Source organism: Falco punctatus, assembly GCF_963210335.1.
Source record: "Falco punctatus genome assembly, chromosome: 2".
NCBI classification, from domain to species: domain Eukaryota; kingdom Metazoa; phylum Chordata; class Aves; order Falconiformes; family Falconidae; genus Falco; species Falco punctatus.
The window spans coordinates 67,438,447-67,457,709 of record NC_137581.1 but is presented as its reverse complement, the minus strand read 5'-3'; the positions used below and the strand labels follow the sequence as shown (position 1 = coordinate 67,457,709).

Here is a 19,263-nt window from a genome sequence, read left to right as displayed (position 1 = left end):
GTTATAAAGCATATATTTTACCTGAGCTGCCTCAGGGAGTCCTTCTACATCACACGCTTGCCTGGGCTGAGTTAATCAGGATTTAACAGGAAAATACTGCCACAAGCGTACCAGACCGGCAGGCACGGCTCCCTGCAAGGATGCCCTCCCTCCGCACCGCGTCATTGCTGTCCCTGCAGACAGCGGTGGCCTCTCTCCCCACTGCGGATCACCCAGCCCCAGCCAGGTGCCCTGCGGCTCCCCCGCAGTTTCTCCTGCTGCAAGGGTGGCCGAGCCTGATCTCTGGGGCAGGAGAAGGTCCTGCCTTTGGGGAGGGTAGCTCCTGAAGCCAGGTCTGGTTGGAAGTCAGGTGCATCACCTGTGGGACTCACAGGGAGGCTGTTCTGGATGTCATCTTCTTCTCCAGCTCACCTCTCCCGAGCCGGAGCTGTGTTTTGTGTTACGCAGCCCCTTGCAGTGGGAATTTTGTAAATAGCGTTGTAGCTGTCAGGTGGACAGACTGCACCAGGGACAGACGTTTCCTCACGGAGGCCATCGCTGTCCCGGGCCCTCCTTCTCCACCCTCTCTTTGAGATTAAACCTGCACCTTCCCCTTGCCGGTGGAGTGGGCAAGAGGTGCAAGCAGTCAGCCTGGCGGGGTGAGGGAGGTGGGAGGGAAAGACTTCAGTCTGCAGGACAAGAGGCCCACTGTATCCTTGCCCAACCCCACTGCCCCTCCGGGATCAGCTCCCAGTCCTGGCTTTCGAGCCTGTAACAGACAGCCACAGGAAGAGACCTAAACCTGTGCTCAGCTCCGAGAATCTGAGAACTGTACATGCTCATGACATGTCTCAGGCAGAATGGACATTAGCACATGTTTAAATCTTTTCCTGACCCAGGGGTCTTAAGCACATGCTCAGACTTTAGGGATTGGTTCCAGGGAAATCGGTTTTGTAATTTGGAAGCTGCTTCCCAGCACAACTTGTGCGTTTGCTCTCCTTGAGTTATCAGTACTCAGCCTGAGGACGTGTCAGGTACAAGTTTGGGGTGGTCTGAAAGATGCAATTGGAGGGAGCTGCTGAGATGTTCCCATTTGGCCACAGCCCTTTTCCTTTCAGAACAGAGGGAGGTGGCTTTCTGCAGTGAGGCGATGCTCCTGGCTGGAGCGTTTCAGCCCAGCTCGGGAGGGCATGATCCTGCCTCCTCAGTCAGAGCAGCACTGCTGTGTCTCCCCCCCCTCACCCATGGGCACACATCACAGTTAAAGGTGATTTAACAACCCTCAGGCCTCTGCCAGATTTTCAGCCTTTTACTGGGGAATCTTGGCACCTTCAGTACATTTTATTTTGAAAGCAATTAAACGACTTCCACCTATATGCTTAGGTGATTTTAAAATGTATTTTTACGTTATCTGAATGGTGAGTTAATATTGTACAAGATTTCATATTCAGGAAAATAAGCCTGCATTTTTCACCAGCCATTAGCCCTGCAACACCTAGCTCCCCAGAGCTATGAGACCATTTTAGAAGCAGACAGCCAGGTGGCAAGCCTGGCTCTTGCAGAGGGAGCCGCCTGCACGCCTCTCCTCTGTAACCCTGTTAAGGCATCGCAGGTAGGGAACAAGCGTTACATAAATTATTTTCACCTGCACAGCAAAAAGGCTGATGTTCCCCACTTGTTTGTTTGCTGGTGAAACATGGGTTGGTTTGGGGAATTTCAGCTGTGGGGCAGCCCGTATGTGGAGAATTATGTGGGATCTGTGTTTCAGCTCTCTGTGTTTTATTTTTGCTTTTTTCTTCATTTCACAGAAGTTCATTGAGAATACTGGAGTACCTGAGGGAGTTTTGGAACTCATTTTGGATCGTTTCTCAGTCCCTTTTGATCTGGACACGTGGTCCAGATGTCATCAGTCCGACCCAGTGATCCAAAAAAATCCCAAAGCATCTTCTCGGGGCTTGCCTTATGTACCTCTCCTTGATCTACTTATTTGCTGTGCACTGTACAGCTCTGCTCCTGCCTGCAAAGGTGCCTCCTTTCCCAGGGCTTAAGTCTGGGCGTTAGAGCCAGCCACCGACGGTTGACGGCTGAGTCCCTGCCCTTACAAACCTCTCCTCTGTGTGAGAGCCAGCCCTCTGCTGCTGGTGGCTCTCTCCTGCTGGAGAAGCTCATTTTGGTTCCACCACCATAGGTCTTCTATCAGGGGTGGGTAGCACAAGAGAGCAGAAAACCTAGGCTGCGTGAGCTGAGCATGGGTCATGATGGTAAAAAATGTGGTGGGGAAGTGCCTGTTTCAGAAATAGGAGCTGAGCACATCTAGTAGCCTATAAATAAACAGCTCTGGGGCCCAGGCTTTCAGACACATGTATGTGTCACAGAAATGCCTGTTACAGCTCTTCAGCACTTCAAAACTGAAGTTATAGCTACAGGCACATGATGGGGAGCAAGAGTGTGAGGAGACCCGAGATGTATAGCAGGTCACATATGGCATTTGTAAATTATGATAGAGCAGCTTCACCCCCACAGACAAATGGAAGAGCTTGTGGGAGGCTGCCTGTGACCCTGGTCTAACCTGTCAGGCTACACCTGTCTTTCTTTGGGCCAACAGGTACTGCTTCTTCAGGTGGCAGCTGTAACCTGGTCTGTGTCCAGTAATCTGCTACCCCCTAACTGCCTCTGTCGCCCTGCCTCCTGCACGCAGAAACACAGCCCTGGGCACTCCCAGTGACCAGCTGCCTAAGGGATCAATCCCGGTCCATGACTATCAAATAAAGAAAAAGGGGTGGATTAAATTGTCAGTTAAAAAATGCAGTGAAGGTGTGACCGTGGCATTTGTCAGCTCAGTCTGTCTCACGTGGAGATAAGCAGTATAGGTACAAGGTAGCTTGAAGGTTAGATGAACTGCCAGTGCTTAATTTCTCCAGGGATGTGCTCTAGATGAAGCTGTACTCTGTGCTGGCAGTCTCGCCTGCCGCTGTGTAAGAAGATGGCTGGTTGAAGCAAGTAGGGGCATGTGGGCTCATGTAAGCATTGCACCTTAGCCTTGAATGAAGACACACTGTGAGGAATTGCTACCTCAAAGGCTTGTATATCTTATTTGTGCAAGCCTGGACACCTCTACCTGGTATATCTCGTCTTCCCAAACAGGAAAGCTTTGAGGAGGCTTTCCTGAGGTAATTAATGTGCCTTTTTCCAGTCTCCTAAATCCATTCCTTTGCTCACTCACAAGTTCATTTTCCTTCACAGCATTCACAGGTGGCAAATCTAGTGGATCTTTCCAGCACGGTGTGTGTTGCCCTGGATAACTCTGCCCACGGGCATGCCTCTGTCAGCAAAGCCCACTCCATCTCTCCTCCTGTTTGAGCCCCCAGACGCTCAGCCCCACTACCACAACAGAGCACAGCTGGCTCAGCTGGGCTGATACAGCTCCACCTGAGCCTGTACTGAGAGAACCGAGCCACCTCAAAATACTCTTAAAAAAAAATAAAATAACCCAACCAGTTCCCTTGCTTGGTTCAGCGTGGGTTCCCCACAAGCAAACGTAGCAGCGCAAGTGAAGTGGAAACGTGGCATCAGACATCACTGGTGAAGGTCGGGCAGTTGGTAGGTGAATGGCCACAGAAAGAAAATTTGTGGTGCAGAAAGCTGCCCGCACCATGGGAAGCTGTCACGGTCAGGAGGTTTCGGCTAAGTCTCTGAGTTTGCAGCCATCCACTCCCAAGAGATCAGAAGGAAAAACAACATGGCAGGTTAACGGAGGTGGCCAGAACATTTTGAGCATGGCTCGTATCTGTGGGCTTTTCCCCGAAAAGTTTCTTGTCTAGTGTATCTCTAACGCTACACCTCAGATCACCATTATCTGCTGAGGGAAGGTGGTCAGATGACTAAAATAAACAGGAGAGCTCACCAGAAGCCTTCTGCTGCATTTGACTTGTAACATGATTCTCATTTCACCTTTTTGCTCTTCATAAGAGGGCGTACAATCTGCCAGAGAGACTCAAGTAACAAGAAAAGTTTAGTCTCGTGATTAAGTAGAACAAAGTATTGGGATTAACCTGTGCATGGGGAGCAATACTATTTTGAGTGCAGTTTGGGAGAGTGCTTGGTCAGTTAACAGATAAGTCAGTCACTGGACAAGCTTTCAGGTGAAGCTCTGACATGTTCTTCAGAAGGGAATCATGAGGTCTGTATGGAAGGAGGAAACCACACACCCCGGGAAAGAATGCAGGGTTTTCCCTCTAAAGTCTTTCCCTCATAATTTTAACCAAGGCACATAACAGGAGACATTTTTTAAATGAATGCAAATCACAGGATTACTACAGAGGGGTGGTTATCCCCAGCTTAAAACGTGGAACAGCCTGGCATTTAACTGTGCTGTGAGATTTCGAGCACTGCTGGTTTTGCACGGCACCCAGCACAACTGAGCCATTGACCTGACCAGCTCCTGAGTGCCAGAGCAATTAAAAACTGTTATTTCAAAATAAATGTGGCTATTGCTTTTAAGAGGATTGCAATTAGCATAGATTATTTCAGCTTAGACTCTTGTACTGTGGAAAACCTCCTGAAATAAAATTTTTTAATGCTGAAGAATAATTATGAGACTTATGAATCTTTGCTTAAAAATTTCCCTGTTAGCCAGTTAAAGGATGCTAATGCTCCTTATTTACACCTTCAATATCTCATGCTTTCATATACTGGCGAATGTAGAGGGCTACCATTAAGCTGTGAAATGTCTTTGTGCAGACCAGGGTCTGCCAGGCAGGACCTCTGGAAGCAGGGGATCACTATCCCATTTCACGTCCTAACCAACTCAGTCTAGGGAAGTGTACCACTGTGGTCCCAGCCTATTCTGGTTACCATCACGGTCTCTGAACAGCTGGCTATTACTTATCCTCACGGTCAAGCCTTTTGAAGCCCTCCACAGGGTCAAGAAGTCAAGACTTCTAGTTGCCAAAAGTGAAGCAAATAAAAGGCAAGTCCGGAACGGTGAACCTCCTCCCAAAGTGCCTGCAAGCCCATGTGAACGAGCAGAGAGTAAAGCGGTCCCTTTTCACTGAGTTCATCCTGGAGACAGGCTCTGCCATGCTATTCCCCCGTATTTTATGGCAGCTCCCTCAGCATGACAGCAGGGGACTTTGGCCCCTGAAATCCCTTCCTTACTACTGCTGCTGACCTCGGGGCTGCTCGTGCAGAGCCAAACTTTGTTGTCCCTCCGCAGGAGCTGAGTTTCTGAGAAAGCTCTCTGCTGCCTATCAGCCCCTCTTCAGAGGTGATGAATTGCTGCTGATAGTCCTCTTCAAGTGAGCCAAACAAACCAGGAGGAGCTGTGTAAGGCTTTGACATTGATTAAGGCGCATGGTAGGGTTGTTATCCACTGTCATGTGTATGTCATTAGCTATTAATTAAGCTAAGTAACAGATAAACATTGGCTTTAGGAGCCATTCCCAGGCATTAAGAGTTTGCTCTTACTGTACATCCATACAATAGCATCTGTGGAAAGCAAGTTAAGTAGCTCTTAATTTCTCTGGATGTATGTGTTAAACAGTGTTGGCTCTTAATTTTAGAGAATGTCATCTTGCTTCTGGCATGGCTGAAATTTTATGCCATGTTGTTTTTAGGAACCTGTCCACTGTCAATCTACACCAATGATGGCAACTAAAGCTGTCTGGGAGTCATCTGGGAGTCTGAAAAGGGTTTCCAGGAAAATCCTTGGTAGGATGATATAGTGCATTATTTGAGTTGGTGCTGGACGACCTTCTTGGCTCTGAAGCCAAATGCCTAGTTTGACTGGCATGGGCTTCCCCAACAGTCACTGCTCCTCACCCTTCCTGCGGTGCCTGTGATGGCTCCCAGCAGTCCCTAGGCTGCAGGAACCCATAGGAAACATGCTGGACTCATGCACGTGCCTGCACGAGCACCTTCCAGCCCAGCTGCCTGTTACTCTGATGCTCATCCATTGTGTCCAGTCCCCAAGTGCAGAGGTGCCCATGGCAGCAGCAACTGAGCCAGGACATGTGGGTGGCAGTGCTAGCGCTGCCTGGACTCACTTACCAGTGTGGCTGTCACTCAGACCTCTGCTAATGTGCCCATGCCTCTGCACATCCATCCCAGTAGTTAGCAGGTGGTTTGAGTCATTTTGGCTGGTGAGACATCACCACATGATCCATCTTCTTGTGTCCAGCCATGAAGATGTATCCCTAGGCACTCCCTAGCAGAGGGACTGGCTTTCCCTGGCTTTCTGCGGCTGTGTCACTGGGGTCCCTTCTGGTACCGCTGACCATTACTCTAACGCCTAAAGGTTAAGCATCTCTTTTCAGACCATGCTGTTGCTCTTCACTGAGACATCAACACCAAAGGCAGGCAGAGGGATCTTGGCCCCAGAAGCAGGAAAGTTTCCTGTTTTCTGCCTTTTAGACAGCAGCCTCAGCAAGCGTTAGTTGAGTTTAGCGTGTATTTTTGACATAGACATTCTTGGAAAATTCCAAATCTGCAAAATTTGCAGAAAGCGTTCTATGGAAAGGAAATAGCTGCTGATTCAAAATGACGGTGTGTATGCAAGTAGGAGCTGCATTTCTCAGGAGCCAACAGAGGATAAAGCCATTATTTTAAACCTGAGTAAAACTGGAAAAGGATGGAATAAGACCTACCTTTAGTTACATATCATCACAAAACACATCCTAGTGATGCTTCAAAGGAAAATTTCATCTGTGTCTTCCTTATTCTCTACTGTCATGTACTTTCTGTACTAATTACTAAATGTTCCTGGAAGTCTGAAAATAAAAATATTAAATACTTTGATTCTTCAGACATGACTTCTCTATTCCTTTGCATTCCCTATGCTTTATTCTAAGCATGTACAGTCAGTTGTTTTATATGTTTAGCCAAAATAATACTTAAACAAAGAAAATGTTTTTAACATTGTTCCTAATGGACACCTTAATATCTATTGTTATGGTAGATTCAAGATATCAGATTTTGTAAGGTACTAGGTTTTGAAACCTTGGTGCTCTGAAGATCCTCGAGTCCAGAATATGAAACAGGTGGAGCTATAGCTTTCATCTCAAAGGGATTTAACATAAGTAATGTTCAGGGTTGAGTTTTCTCAGACTGTGCCTTCTCACCTCAAAGACAGAGAAGTGTTTTCTATCTTTGTCTATCATGAAAGAAATTCAAGCTGTATTATGTCTTTGTGGATGTCCCATCTAAGACTCACCAGATGCAGCAGTGCTCGCTCAAGTCTAGCGAAGGCTCAGCAGTAGCCACAAAACACTTTGTGGCACAGGTTTTGCATTAGAAGTGAAGGAATGAACTTCCAGCTTTGCGGGGTACATCACTGCTAAGGCTCACCCATCTCCTCCGCCACTTTGCTAATAGGGCCCTGGAAAGCAATACCCCTGGAAGGGTTTTGAAAATCCAAAGTAGCTTTTGCTGTTTTGCTAGATAAATATGAGGCTTTGATTTAACGTATCTGTGCCTGTCTCAGCGTATGGTACCCAACCACCACTCATCTCCCTAGCTTTGCCTAGACTCTCCCTCTTAAACAATCCCTTTTTAGAGTGTCTTGCTTTGTGCCAGGCACTTTGTTTGCCATCCGCCTGAGCAGATGGAAGTGTGCATGCCTCTAACAAATGTGACCTTGTTAGGCTGTTTGTCCTTCATGTCTGAGTGAGAAAAAGATGTAAAACGTTACACCCACTACCTTCCAGAGAGTGAAGAGACTCAAATGGCGTGCGTCGCTGTGAGGTGTCTCTTGGTAATGCTGCCTTGATATGATCAACATTGCAGCTACTGCTTTTCGGCATCTTGGTGCTGTTATAAAGCGTATGTTCACCCGCTCACGCACACACCAACGCTTGCTCTCTCTTCACCTCCTGGAAATCACACCTGGGGGCTAAACGTGGTGCACTGGGGAGCAGCCGTGGCACAGTGCATGGTATCAGTGGCTGTCCTTTTGGCAGTTGTTAAAAGGGAACTTGAGAGATAAGCACAAAAATAGAAAGGTAATGTGTGAATGGAAACAGAGGATAAATAGACGTTTGTGCATAGTTTTGATCTGTGACTTGATCCTAACAGAAAGTTCTAAAAAATGACTGCAGTCTACTTTGCCTGCACCACATTTTGCTGTGGTGAAAGTGGGATTTGTCTCACTTTATACAAGAAAGATTCAAGTCTAAAGTCTGTGGGCATGACCAAAGAAGTGAAGCATCAGCCTCCAGAGGGCAATTCATCTGACCTCCCTTAGATGCTTACTTGTCCTTTGGAGCAGCCTATTCATTCCTAGAAAAAGACACTCTCAGCCCTCGAGAGCTCCAGGCAGTTGCCCACAGAGAGCTGTTTAGTGCCACTGGATGTACCCTGGGGTCTCTGCGACACCTGTATAGAACAGGAGGGAGGACACAGGAGCTGGAGGTGACCTGTGCTGTTGTTGTTGTGGCTGCCTGGGGTACCCCAGGGCACCACACAGTGCACGAACCACTTCTGTGTGGGCAGCTGAATGAACTCCTCAGCTTGCAGGTCCTTATACCAGGGATGGTGAATCTTTCTACAAATACCTCAAATAACAACACTCAGCTCATTGCCTTAAAAAGAATAAAAAATGTTCCTGTTATAACTCCATGAACTGCAAGCAGCCATGCCCCACCCCTGCTCCTCTGCCAAAATGTGCTACAGGGCTGAATGCGAGGACCAAGAACTGTTCCCAGCATGAATCACAGCTGAGGGCAACATTTCAGTGCCTTACAAGTTCCCTTCCCACCATAAGCATGTCTTTAGTGGAAGAGTGTTGCAAAGCGACAAGGGAATCCAGGAAAAATGCTGCAGAGCTGTGAGGCTGGGGAGTGTTGGCAGTGAGCAAGGAAGGGGGTGCAATTCTGTTCAGTCTATCCTAAGCCTTCTCTCCCTTCCTCCACACTTCTGCCTAACTTCCAAACACTCTTCATCTACTGCTGGCATCTCTTTCTGAGTTCTGTGGCTGCTGCATATGAGGGAAGGAAGAATATGCAATTAGAATATACTAAGGTATTATTAGGGATAAATAGAAATTTTCATCTCTATATTCACATAAGATGCAGCTGGCACTACAAGTATTTGAAATGAAATAAATCTAGGCCCTTTCAGCACATTTAAGACTGCTGAAGCCTGACAACGGGCAGCAGAATGACTTGGCTTTAATCCTCTGCCCTTCATCATCGGTGGCAGGATCCCACCGATGCAGTGAGATAAGGATTGAGCTACCAAAAGCTTCACGTCTGTTTTCCAGACCGGGCAGTGTGGGTGACTGATAGCAGCTCTTAAGAAGTATTAGCTCACTGAGCAGTTGTTAGCAATAGACAAGCAAGGCTTGAAAGACAGCCTAAAAATCAGAAACAAGTTAGCACTCAGGACAACTTAAAAGCAGCTACCGATAGCCCGTATCTCTCCTTTGTTCAGGGTGGCGAGGAGGCTGCCAGCTAAAAGCGTGTTCTCTCCTTTTAGGGTGTAAGTCCCTGCTGTCGGCAAATTGTTTTCATGTTTGGTAAACCAGCCAGCTTGTGACCTATTAGTTACTGACAAGTGAAGAGGGTACTCTTCTATCCTTGGGACAATAATAAAAAAATAATAGGCCAGATTCTCAAATCTGATCTGGCACTTCTGCGGTGTTCAGGAGATGAAAAGGAGCTGGCACACTTCCAGGTGCAAAACGGCCAGCCAAAAATGCCTCTCCCGGTCACCCCACCTCACAGGGAGAGCAAAAATTGAGAAGAAGCAGGTAGAGATTTGCCCCGTGTAGAGCTAAGCTTAACCCAGGTCACTGCATCAGTGTAAGGGAGGTGTCTTAACCCACAGCCTGGGAACAGGCTGCTGAGATAACCCAGCTGGCCTCACCCTGGTAGCCCTCATTTTCTGGATCAACCCAGAGCAGGCTGTAGGTCAATCAAATTACTCTGATTACAGCTTTCTGCCAAGCAGCTTTTCTCGAAACAGTCCGTGGAGGTGCAGGGCTGTGCCTGAGGAGGGGAGAAGAGAGGTTATCAGCACTTTCTGAGTTACATTTCAGCAGGAGCAGAAAAGGAAGTGAAAAGCTGTTTGGAGCTCCTCGATTCTTTTCTCATTGCTCTTGACCCACAAGAAAATTGTAAACTGCTGCTTTTCCTTCCTTCCTGCTTGGAAACGCCTCTCCTGAAAGGGGTACGAGATTTCCATCCTCCTCCTTAGTTGCTCTCCCCATAGCCGAGGAAGGAAAGGCAGCCCCAGAGACACCAGGAGGTGTCTCCAGGCTTCGCTGTTGCTCCAGAGAGGAAAGAAACATCTTTCCTGGCAAGGAAAAGGTTGGCAGTGTTAATCATTGCCAATGCCAAGCGTTAAGGAAACGACAAACAATGAGACAGATTTCAACAGACTAGAGATTAAAAGCAGCGCCTCTGGCTTGTGTTGATGTCCTCCTGGTACTGGAGCTTGTGATGCAAGGAAAGGTTGGGTGTGAGTGGGAAGGGAAGGATTAGATGTTACTTTACAGGCTTTCTTTACCTATCACAAGGCTCAGTCCCCTGTCTTCAGGATCTGGAGCTGGAAGTGAAAGATCAAATATTATTTAACCATTGAACAAAACAATAAACATGCACCACCATCAAAGCACAACGTGTACTGGCCTTTCTCTCCTAAAGGAGTTTCTGAAGAAGACATCATCTCTACCACAACTAAGACCTGAGAGAAGCATGCAGTCTTGCAATAGAAATGTCTCAGTTTTAGATTTTGTGGCTGTGTAGACTCTTGCTTTCTTTGGCCACAACCTGGGAATCACAAATCTTCCCTACAGGTTTGATATACTCTACTTGTAGATTAGGTTAGTCCAAAATTTTCCTTCCAAATTATTTTTGGTGAAAACAAACGTAACATGTTTTTTTCCAATTAAATATTTTATTTCTGAAATTAATGTTTCATTTATTGAGAAAACAATTTAAATGAATTGAAAACTTGACCCTGGGACCTTATGAAAGCTGTGGTTCAGTGGTTCTCCTCCCCCAGCTTGATTCCTGCCCTGCCCCACTGCTTGCTCGGTGAGCCTGCTGTGTGTGGAAAGGATGGGGATGTGAGAGAGCTAACAAACAGTCACTGCAGGGGCATTTCTAAAATACCTTGTTCTTGGTTGTTTGGTTTTTTGTTTGTTTGTTTGTTTTGGGTTTTTTTTTTTCTTTAAATAAAAAATTATAACCTAGAGGTTTCTGTTCTTTTTTTCAGAAAATCAAATTTTCCTTGCAAAGTGAGGGCGAAGCATCCATTTTCTACTCAGCTGGTACAAACTATTTTTGCACCTGTGCCATTTGGCACTAGATACAGTTATTATATATCTGTATTGCCATAGTGCCTAGGAGCCCTGACAGAGACCAGAAACTCATGCAAACCAGAACAACATTTCTTTTGTGAAGCTGAGGTAACAGATTTTTAGCTGACAAATAACAAATCCCTACATTTGTTTGACAAAACCCTTTATCTGTAAGATAATAAATCTGAAAAAAATGCCAGTATATATGTGCAACATGTACAACAGATACAACTAGAAGTAGAGACTTTTTTAGCAATTAGAAACCAGAGCAAAGTCCTGCTGTTCTATATAAATACAAAATGGAAAAGTAGCTGTTAATTACTTTGTGTTAGATTCAGCATTATCAAATAATGCATAAGCTCAAATGGAAACCTCTCCTTTTTTGGGGGGCATTCTGTGTGGATTCTCTTGTGTCTAATGAGGAGACCACCTCAACCCTACGTGCTTCTAGGGTTTTGTATCTTTAGCTAGCTGCTTATTTTTGTGACTCTTGTAGAAAAAAAAATATTTGTATTTGAGAGCACTACCCTTCCAGCAATGTATATGGAAATTATCAAGGGGCTTCAGTGGTTGTTGAGTGACATACACACACATAGTATGACTGGACAGAAGGACATCTGCAGTGATGCACCTAACAAGCTGCTCTCCTTTGAAAGTTCTTCAGAGTTTTGCAGAGTCCAGCTGCCTCAAAACCTTACCTGTCTATCAAATTAAATAGGAAAAGCATTTGGAAGGTAAGTTCCTTTTTTTGCCTTCATGCTGTCATTTCAAAACCTTCCCTAGAACCAGCTCTAGTGTTTTAAAGAAAGTCCCATGTGGGAAGGGAATGTTGATATAGTGCTGAGCAAGACCAGGAACAGCATGGGAGGCTGTCTGCCAGGTTTTGCTTCATCATTCCGAAATTTAGTTCTGAGGGAGTTGTGAGTCACTTTCATGGATATAAAAGTAGAAAATTCATACAAACCCAAGGAGAGCTATGGGCTTGTATTTCCAGTTCTCTGCTGGCTGCTCAGCTCTGCTTTTCTTGCCTGCTTCTCCATCTCATCCTTGGAATTTCTCAGCTGTCTGCTCAGTAATTGTTTGGTTTATGCCCACAGCCTTGCTAGTTTTGTCACTCAGATGCTGCAGGCAAAACAAGCATGCTGATGTCCAGAGAAGAAAAGGGAGGGTGGGTGGATCAGATCATACCTCTGCCACATTCATACCTGTGCCGTGGCTGACCTGCTAAATTGACCGGAGGTGTCTGCCCACTGGGTGCCCCAGACAGTCCCAGCCACCCCAGAGGAGGTCTGTTATCTCCTGACAGTGTTTGGGAGGGAGGTGAGGAGGAAAAAGAGGAGTCTTCAGGCAGAAGAGAAAATGAAATGGGAGATTTGCCTGTCTCTGAGGTTAATGGCCTTCAATGGCAAATGTTAAGGCAAGCCCAGACAGGATTCCTATCTCTCATTCAACTGTTGGGAAGCGGGTGGGTGGGAGGGGTGGGGGGCTGGGGGAAGAGAGAGAGAATTAATTTGATATGGTTGTTTCTGGTCCTTGAGTAAGGACGAGTCAGTAGTTCCCAGAGCAGATGCAGATGGGTTAGGCAGCAGTGTGGGCAGTGTTGGTCAGACACTCATGAGCCATCAACAGATCCCAGATCTCTTCCCTGATCAGATTGTGGCCAAGACAAAAGACACATCTACCCCAACATTCAGTTTTCCTCTACCATTGCAGAAGACACTAGTTCCCAGCCTGTTTGACTTCAGAGGAAGAAGCGTTTGACCCTACTCATTGCCCGTTCAGGTAACAGTGTAAAGGCCTCCTCTGGTTTTGACATCTATTAAAAATAAATAAGTTAAATGGTCACACAGACTGTGATTTATGGTAAAACTTTGACTGCTGTGCAGAGCTTTGCTGTATCATGGGAGAGAATAAGGAGACTGCTCTTGGCCTTTTCTTTTTAAATTCATAAGGGAGGATAGGTAGGAGTTTTTTCCTTCATCTGCAGAAGCGATTTAAATTACTACACTGGGAAAAAAAATTCTATATAAAGAATGTTTCACTGAACCACTGGACCATATGATTTGTTTTCTTCTGCTTTTACTGAGTTTTCTTTCAGGTTACAAAGCATGGTAACTGAGCCTTTTTATTTCTTTCAGTTCTACTGATTTATCTTTTCCGTCTTCTTGCTTCTTCCAGAAAGCTTGCATAATAGTCAGTCGTCTGCACCACCTCGGCTAATTATACGACAATGCCGTAAGACTTTTGATGAGGGATAAGAAGTATGGTTAGGGCTTTCTTCTTAGCTGTTTCTGATGCTCAGTTTTGTACCTTCACTAACAAATTAGAGGGAATACACACAAAGGTCAGCATACAGTCTGGTTAAGTAAAATGACCAATGAACAACGCATTTAAGGTTTTCAAATGGTCCACAGGACTGAATTTTAGTCAGCAATTTCACTTAAGAAACAGTAGCTGATTGCAGATTAAGCTAAATGGGGGTCATAAAAATTTCTGTCATACCAGGGCTGCTCATTAGCCCTTGTGAAACAAAGAGTTTGATCCACCCACAACACTACCTCAGGTTATCCACCTGGGAAATGTACCCAGGGAATAAGCCTTCTGTACTACCAACGTAAATGGCCAAAACTACAGCTGCTTTCGAGAAGAGTGTTACAAAGCTACTGGTAATCAGGGTCTGACCGCATGTGCTGTTATTTAAAAAACAGTTTGCTTTTGCAGGGAGAAAACTGTAATGACATCTGGTTACAAGTCCAGTCATCTCGGTAATCTGCCTCCAAAAGTGACTGAAAATATATATGTAGAGATGAGTACAAGAACAGGAATCATCCCCCACAGTATATTCCCAGTATCCAAAAATGACTGTCATGTTGATTTTAAGAAAGAAAAGTATGGTATGTCTAAGCAATAAATGTAAAAATAATGTAAAAGGCTACAGGTAGCAAAGTTTAGAGCACTGCACTGTAGGAGTAGCAGTAATGACAATTTAGCAGGAAATACCACTTTGATCTGCAACTCTCTGTACTTCTGACCACAAATCATGAGAAGCCAAAAAAAAAAAAAAAAAAGAAGAGTCTGAGGAAGCCTGCTTAGGATGACGCATTTATAACATTTCTATAGGCCCATCTCCCCTACCTCCTCCTCATCCTATAGCTCGTTCCAACAACCAGCAGGCCATACCTAAGTGCCTGCCGGGTGGTGAACAGTGAGCATCATCCTCCTGTGCCTGCAGAGGGGCCACTTTCAAGTCAGCAAGTACACGTCCAGGAAAAACATCTTTTATTTTTATTTGTGTAACCACTGTCCTGTGGCCTCTTTTTTTGAAGTTTGTTGATGAGTCTTTCAACAGCTGTAAACCTCCAGATGTCTCTTATCTCAACTGCGAGAGCTTTCTGAACAGTTTTCCTAGCCTGCTTTTCTGTGGTTCGTAGCTCTGATGTGAACAATGTTTTCATGGGACAGAAAGTCACTTAGTGCAATCAGCTGGCCAGCGTTTTGTGGATCATTAGGCAGCCTAGCACAGTAGGATTGTTTGGAGGAACATAGGGCAAGCGGAGGGTACAATGATGGACATTTTTACTCTGGCATATCCTGAATCGTGAATGCTTGAATAATTTATGCTTACGCACAGATTCCTTGGTGAGAGGACAAAACAAAATCTGATAATGTTTCTTTTAAGCAAGTCTCAACAAAATCATAGCTCTTGCTTGCCAAATAATGAGGCTGCTGTTTTTCCTCTTTTTTTGAAGGCATTGTATGAATTTTTGTAGTCTTGGGTTATTGCCCTGGGGAATGGCCTATAATTTGAGTGACTGAACATACTGTCTTTGTTTTGACTTTGAATGGGGTTGGTTCTAAATAAAATTATGAATAACAAGAAAAAAACAGCAAACAAATAAGGAAGCGTCCATGTGACCAGCCCAGACAAGACTAGCCTTTTGTACCCAAGCAAATTGTGTGGTGGGAAGTAGATCTCTGCTCACATTGCAAATGACAATTAAAAATCCTCATGTTGACTGCAAACTTTGCATGCTCATCATGCTGACGGTTTGTGTGCTTCCTTACACTTTTCATGGTGGACTTTCTCAGGCAGCAGAGAAACCCCTGCCTGCAGTGGGAAGGTCATACAAGTTCAGACAAGGAAGATACACGAGACCTTCAGCATGGGTGAGCCATTGGAACCACCTACACAGAGGAGCAGGGGGCCCATGAAGGCATGCAGGCCACCACAGGCACATTCCCCTTCTGGAGGGGTGGGATGAAGATGGAGACCCAGGGCTAAGGACAAACTGCTTCTGCAAGAGAATCAGCAACAGGGTCTCTGGCAGTTGTGTGGGCACAGAGCTGCCCACGCAGTGAGACAGATTCACTTTTCCCAGTTGGCACATCCCAAATAATTTGTGGCTTGCCATCATTTCAGGGCTGTCAGTCAGACTGTCTTGGTCCGACTCCCCCCTCATCGGGCAGCTGGAGAGAGGCTGCACAAAGGGGTGCTCCTCTTGGGTGCTGCAGAGCATGCTGCTTGCCACCGCTGCGTGCCTCCCCACACAATATGGTATGCAGGCTGTCCATGTCCTCCAGGAAGGGACAGAGACCAAGAGATGGCTCCATACATGTTGTGGGCACCTTGAGAAAGAGTTTCCTGGCTTTTGTATCAAACCTGGCAGCTGCAGACAGAGCAGCTCCAGCAGCTCCCAAGCTGCAGATGCTTCTGGAACAGATGGCTGATATGAACAAATACTTAGGGGATTAAAAAAAATAACTCTGGTATAAAAAGAAATATTTATTTATTAACTTTGGTCAAGGCCTACAAACTTCAAGTTAATAAGATCTTTATCCCCGTTTTCTGCTTTAGAACTGATCCAGTTAGGGTTCATACCTTTTCTGGTTTAAACTGAATCCTGTGCTGTAAATCCTAACATGTAGGCGATGTGCTGATGTGTGGGAATGGAGGGATGAGCTAGAAATATAAATACCCTGAGAAGAATGCAAAAAAAGGGGGAAATACAAGGTAAAATGATAATTTAAATGACAAAAAAAAGCGCAATAATTTGGTTCAGATAAAGTAGGTAAGGAAAATACTTCAAATATAATTTTTATTTTTGTTATATCTCTTTGAAAACTGAAAGTGTTGGTAGCTGGCTGAAGATTCTGTGGGAAAACCTCCACATTTCAGCAGTGTTATCTTCTCAGTTTGTTCCTATGACTTCTGTGTACTGATGTTGTGACAACAGATCAGTTACAGCTATTCCAGTTTCCAATTGAATTTGGATTAATGGGTCATTTTAAGGTCTTCTCTAAATCAGCGTCATACTCCACATAAATTACATGTCATTCAGGGTATTTTGGAAGTAAATAAAATGTTTGCTAAAGCCCATACGTTGCTATAGACTTTTTTTAGCCGCATTGTGCCTTTGTCCTTTTTCCAATGGAAAATAGAGAAAAATATAGTCCAGGATACTGTACAAACTTTCTCTGTTTAGCTGTATGGTGTTAATATTTCATTTTAGTTCTTCACAGTGTATAAACTTGAAGCTCAGTGAAGTAAATGGGATAGCTGGAATTCTCAAACATAGCCACAAATCGTATTAGCACAGCAGGTCTGAAATGCTCCCTTGTGCATGAAACCTGCTATGCAAACGCAAAATAGTCACTTTGGGTTGAATGACATTTGCAACTTAGCAGTAAAAAATACTTGAAGAAAATGTTCTGTTTAAGCAAGTCTACTTTTTCCAGAAGGAGCCTGCTAAGTCACTTAAAACTTAACATTTGGGAGAGGAGAGAGAAAGCTAGCCAAGAGTGGTTCAAAACTGACGAGATGTCTTGGTGGAGTGCAAGAGTTGGGTTGTGACAACAGACAGGGCTGTTACGTGGCAACTGAGGAAAAGCAGGAGTGTGTTTAGCTTCCAGCAGCGCTAAAGTAAACAGGCAAGAGTGCGAGGCTGGATGAGGATGTGTATTTGTTTCACACTGGAAAGTGCTATCCGGGATATCTAAACACACTCCTAGAGCATGCTTTTCCAGCCAACACTTGACTTCCACATCCGTGCCCAGGTCTAATTCAGTCATATAAGCAACCCTATTCTAGCTGCTATAACATAGACACTATGTGGGATGAAATGCAGTCCATTTTTTAAATTAACTATCAGTCCCAGAGGCTCAAGAGTAGACACTGCAGTGACATTTAATGGACTTGACTAGATGGCTGTGACCTGCACTGTCTTTGTAGGACTGAATCCTCTATTCCATCCTAATGTGTAGAGGTAACAGATTTTAAAATCTGACCACCTCTCTCATCTGCTTCACAACAAAGGTCATAGTGTTGTAACCTTCTGGGGAAAAAAACAAACCAAACTAAACCCAAACCCAAACCAAACCAAAAAAACCAAACCCAAACCCAAAAAAAAGAAAAGAAAAAGAAAAAGAAAAAGAAAAAGAAAAAGAAAAAGAAAAAGAAAAAGAAAAAGAAAAAGAAAAAGAAAAAGAAAAAGAAAAAGAAAAAGAAAAAGAAAAAGAAAAAGAAAAAGAAAAAGAAAAAGAAAAAGAAAAAGAAAAAGAAAAAGAAAAAGGAAAGGAAAGGAAAGGAAAGGAAAGGAAAGGAAAGGAAAGGAAAGGAAAGGAAAGGAAAGGAAAGGAAAGGAAAGGAAAGGAAAGGAAAGGAAAGGAAAGGAAAGGAAAGGAAAGGAAAGGAAAGGAAAGGAAAGGAAAGGAAAGGAAAGGAAAGGAAAGGAAAGGAAAGGAAAGGAAAGGAAAGGAAAAGAAAAGAAAAGAAAAGAAAAAAGAAAAGAAAAGAAAAGAAAAGAAAAGAAAAAAGAAAAGAAAAGAAAAGAAAAGAAAAGAAAAAAGAAAAGAAAAGAAAAGAAAAAAGAAAAGAAAAGAAAAGAAAAGAAAAGAAAAAAGAAAAGAAAAGAAAAGAAAAGAAAAGAAAAAAGAAAAGAAAAGAAAAGAAAAGAAAAAAGAAAAGAAAAGAAAAGAAAAGAAAAAAGAAAAGAAAAGAAAAGAAAAGAAAAGAAAAGAAAAGAAAAGAAAAGAAAAGAAAAGAAAAGAAAAGAAAAGAAAAGAAAAGAAAAGAAAAGAAAAGAAAAGAAAAGAAAAGAAAAGAAAGGAAAAGAAAAGAAAAGAAAGGAATAAGTAGTTTCCCCAGAAAGATTTGCCCTTACTCAGAGACACCTAATGATAGCAAATACAGTATCTTCCAGCAACTAACAGCCTCACAGCTGAAAATATCTGCCATTGCTTCTGGTTTGAATGCACTTGGATTTAACTTCCAGACATTAAGACTTCCCCCCCCCCCCCCCCCCCCCCCCCCCCCAGGAAATTACACAGAGAAACTTAATCTCCCTTCAGTCTGTTTTGAAGAATTAACAGTTTCTTCCTGTCTCCGAGTACACAGCAGTTTTTCCAGCCTTCAATTCATTCACTGCAGTCTCTGTAGCCTTTCAAGTCCCCTTGAAAATGGGGGCACCAAGAATTACGTGCTATTATCTATGTTGACAACAGAGCTAAATTTACCTCACTGCTCCTCAGATTATATACCCAAGATCTCAGCTGTTGGCACTGCCCTGGGCAACTGTTCTGGTCCTTGTATGCCATCACCTCTCAAGCTGCTGTATGGAGTCAATATTTCTGATAATATGGCTCCCCACCCTGCAGGGTTGGCCCAGCTCTTTTCCAGCTGTGGTCCTTTGAGGTGTGATTCCCACTTAGAGTCGTATCCAGGCATGTTTTGGCTGTGAGACCACATCTAATGATGGATACACCCAGAGGTGCTCGTGGATGCCCTAGGGTGGAGGTAGACACTAAGTCCAGCTTCATTCTGGATCACCATCCTTTCCTCACTGCTGTGCCTTTCTTCATCATACATACCTATTACTACAAATAATTTTATGTATGCTCTTGAATTTGAAGTGATGAGCAGAGTTCAACTCTAATGCAGATCCCTGTGGAACATGACTAGAAATGACTATGAATACCGTTTATGAATA

At 44.4% G+C, this 19,263-nt stretch overlaps 1 protein-coding gene across 1 annotated transcript in view; it reads right to left on the bottom strand.

Moving 5' to 3' along the window:
• FHL2 (four and a half LIM domains 2) overlaps window positions 1–3,807 on the bottom strand; it is a 67,083-nt gene extending 63,276 nt beyond the window's left edge. The window contains exon 1 of the mRNA XM_080377476.1: window positions 22–3,807. The gene's annotated coding sequence lies outside the window, so the exon portion shown is untranslated. The remainder of the gene's footprint in view (window positions 1–21) is intronic.
• Between the last annotated feature and the right edge of the window lie 15,456 nt (window positions 3,808–19,263).